The following is a 4,239-nucleotide window of genomic DNA, read 5'->3' as shown; positions in this document are numbered from 1 at the left end:
TCAGAGTGCCTGGTGTTCTTTCTTTGGTGGACTTCCCTCCCTTTCCTCCTCCCTCCCTCCCTCCTTTCCTCCCTTCTTCTGTTTCCTTCCTTAGCTTTAAACTGAGTCATCTTTGCTTCTGACTCTCAACAGCACCTTCCTTTCAGCCCAGCCATCTCTCCTTTGGCGACAAACTTCCCAGCAGGCTCCAGGGCCCCAGAGCTCAGGCCTTCTCTGAAGGGTCCCTGAACAAGAACAATCTCTTTGAATGGTCTTCGTATTCCCTTTATTTTTATATGAATGAACTCAAATGAAAGCAGATGTCTTGGAGGAGAAAAAGAAGGCAGAAAAGGTAATTTGAATGCAAAAGACAGCATAGCATGCAGAAAGAAATCAAGGTGGCCAAGAACTGTTTAAAGAGCTCCAGTGTCTTTTTAGCAGTTAAGCTCCCTGGGGATTCAGACCTAGGTTATCCTGCTGAACTCCTGAGGGGTGGGGGGGACAGCCCTGCAGACTCAGCTCAGGACCACCCTGCTAAATCGTGGCAGAGGGACAGGATGCTGATACGGAGAAGCCTAAATCATGAACTAAATCACAATCTATTTTCTCAGACTAGATTGATATATTAATGGGGACCTCAATTAGACATTTGATACACGACACCAACAGTCATAATAAGGACACCTTCCTCCTGATGTGATGAGAAGGTGAACACAGAGTAAATACATCATAAACATGAGCTATTGATATTGGCAGAAGCAGCCTTAAGATAAAAATTAAGGCTGACTCTGCTCAATCTTAGGGTCCTCTTGTTCTCCCAGGTTCTCACTTCTCAATGGAGGGTGCTGCCCACCCTCCAGCCCCCAAGGGTCCACATCTACCCACTCCCCGCAGCCACTACCATCCAGCACTCTGATAGCGCCAGAATCCATTCACAGAAGCCTCCTAAAGGGGTTGTCTAGCTAAGACAGGCAGATGAAAATACATGTGTGTTGTATTGGAAACCCAAAACTCACTCCACCCTTCCTCCAAATTGAAGTTTCTACTTAACATTCTTCCGTGGACTGTGCTTGAATTCGAAGTACGGAGTCGTAAAGGATTTCCTCTACCAGGCAAGGTGTTGCACGATAATGATGGCTTTCCTTGACTAAACTTAAGGAATGACAAATGGTAGGACAGGCAGGTTGTGCTGGCCGTACAGGGTGGGAACACTGATTGGAGCAGGAAAACTGGGTCTTTCTACCACCGCTGACATGTTGACCACTTATTATTGGCTTAGCAAATACAGGGCTCTCTTATCCAACTACTAGGAAAGACCACAAGTTTCAAATATGAATTTCTTATGTGGCTGAGGTTACAACTCAATGGCAGAGTGTATGTCTGACATGCGTTGTAGCATGTAGTTTTAAAAAGCTATGCTAACACCTTTTCGGGGGCCGTGTTCTCTGCTTGGCTCTGAGAACAAGCTGCTGCTGGTCCCATCCCTGACACAGCTCCACCAAGAGCCAGCTGGTTCTCTGCCCCATGTGAGCTTCAATCCTTCCTCCAACCCCTCATGGCTAGTTCTGCCAAACCTCTAAGGGCTGCAGTGAGGCTGCCCTTTCTCCTGCCCACCTGAAGCACAGAGGATGGAAGACACCAGACAGCCTCAATACGTTAAAAACCAGCCAGATAACACAACTGCTGGGCGTAGAGTCTATCGCTCTAAACGCAACAGCTATCCAATGCTAGAATTCCGCTGGTGTCAGAGGCCACCACTGGTTCTAGTTGGCTCCCCAGACCTTACATGGTGTCTGGCCCTTTGTCTTTCCCTCCTCTTCCTCCTGGCACCCAGAATTCCCACCTCTTTACCTTTGCCGTTTGATTAGCTTCTGTCGTCTTTATTGACGTAATCAAGGAACAATTGATTTCAGTATTAGCTTTCAGTATCAGCTCCAGATACTGAATCAGATTTTAGTATCAGCCGCTCCCCCTACAATCTGTGAAGCCCAGAATTCTATCCCAGAACTGAGAAAATTATCCTACTATACTCATTAAAATGTAAGTGATGGGAGCTCAGTAATTTTGGGCTCGGCCCCCAGGATTCAGCAGAGTTCCTTTTTTTTTTTTTTTCCACAGAGAGTTTGAGAATACAATTTGAGAAAATCCATTCAAAATCCCAAAACACACTCTCTATAGCAGCTAGTTCTCTGTTCCGATCAGTGAAGGATGAACCTGCCACAAGGGGAGTCGGTCTATGTGTGCAGACTCTTTTCCTTGTCCTGAGTTGAGGAGACAGAGGGGCTGCAGCTGGCAGCTCGTAGGAAGAAGCCGTAGAAGCACAGTTTCCCACAACACAGCTGATCCAAATGTCACTGGTGCGGAGGTGGAGAAAGGCTCTCGGGTGGCCACACTGCCCCAGTCAGACATGGTCCCTTAGCACATTTTGAATTTTGTCTGTCATCTCTCCATCATGTAGGCCTAGGATGGTACCTATTGACCACTTACCAACTCCTCTTGCTTAGGCGCAGGAGTTGTTACAGAGCATCCTGACTACCTTGCCTCAGAGATTTAGGCCAAAAACCTGCTGACTCATCCCTGGGCCATGGGAGGCTTGTGCATGAATAACTTGGTGTGTGAGGGGGTACTCCTTAGTTGCCTCTCTTTTGTCAAACCAATGGAGGCTGAAGAGGTGTCCCTGAACCAGGTCGGATGCTGCTAGTTGTCCTGAAATAGTGGAGTTGGAAGCAGAGCTGACAGGAAAGCGCAGGGAATCTAGAAGGCTCTGGAAGCTGTGGTGACAGAGCTGGCTGTCTGAAGACTTCCACTCACATTAGCGAGCAGTTCTGTGCCAAACGGAGAGGGAGGCAATGGGAAGGATTCGACACTGGTCAAGACCATCTATTTCTCCAGGAGGCCAGCCTCCGCTCTCCTGCTCCTTGCTCTCTGCTGCCCGCTTACTCCCCACCCCCACCCCCCCTCACCCCCACGCCTTCTGAATTACTTCTAGTGACTGGCTGCTTAAGACCTGCAGGGCTAAAAAAGACCCAGAGACCAATCTAAGCGCTCCATTAAATTCAGCAGAGTAGTGTCTTCTACGAGATTCTAGGAACTCATCATTAACAAAGTAACAGAGTGACTTCCCCGGGGCCACTGAACACTGCAAGAATTGTCCCAGTTAATGACTCTAATTTTACAGAATGTGACAAGGTTACTCTGGTAGTTTGGGCATGAACACACACAACTCATTTATTAAAATTGCAAGGAAAAAAATTAAATAAATAAAAATAAAAAAAAAAATCCCACCTCAGTAAGAACTACCACACTTGGTGGCCCACTCTGCAGGAGGTACTTGCCCACACCCAGAAACCACCCAAGTGGCCTCTGCCCCTGGGAGACACTGGATTAGGCTCCAACTTTATAGAAACTTTAGAAAGGTTTTCATGAAGAGAAATGTTCAGTAAAACCAAATCACCCACCTTTCACTCACACCATTATTGCTCTTACCACTTTTTCTCCTTGACATCGTTTTTTACAAATAGCCTCCTATCTATTGGCTCTAAATTCAGGGTAAGATCAACATTAGTAAACATGGTGAAGAGAAGAAGAAGCTGAAATGGGTACCCGGGAGCTTTAAAAGTGGATGACATCTGCTGGGCAGTGGTGGCGCACGCCTGTAATCCCAGCACTCCGGAGGCAGAGGCAGGTGGATTTCTGAGTTCAAGGCCAGCCTGTTCTACAGAGTGAGTTCCAGGACAGCCAGGGCTACACAGAGAAACCCTGTCTCAAAAAAACAAAACAAAACAAAACAAAAGGTGGATGACATCAAGTGTTAAAGTTATATGGTGACCCTATGGGTCTTTGATGTATTACGGTTCGTTAACCTTTAAGTATGGGCCACACACATTCTGTGTAAAATGTTTCAGTAAATGAAATGGAGAGTGGGTGGGGAAGAGAAAGGGAAGTGCCCTCAAGGACAGAACTGGTAAAACTCCAAGGGCAACTAAGGTTACATCGTAAGGCCTCCTTTCAAACAAAATAAAACAGACATTAAATAAATAAATGAATGAATGAATGAATAAATAAATAATGGACAGACAGACAGAAAGACAGACAGACAACAAACAAGAAGAAATGGGAAATTCCCCCAGGTAGTTCTCAACTCAGGCAGGTTGAAGGCATTGGGTCCCTTCATTATTCTTCCAGGTAATTCCATATTTTCCTTCTCACTCACCTGCTTCTCTCTCTCTCTCTCTCTCTCTCTCTCTCTCTCTCTCTCTC

Source organism: Mus pahari, chromosome 21 (genome assembly GCF_900095145.1).
Source record: "Mus pahari chromosome 21, PAHARI_EIJ_v1.1, whole genome shotgun sequence".
NCBI lineage: Eukaryota > Metazoa > Chordata > Mammalia > Rodentia > Muridae > Mus > Mus pahari.
This window is presented reverse-complemented; position numbering follows the sequence as displayed.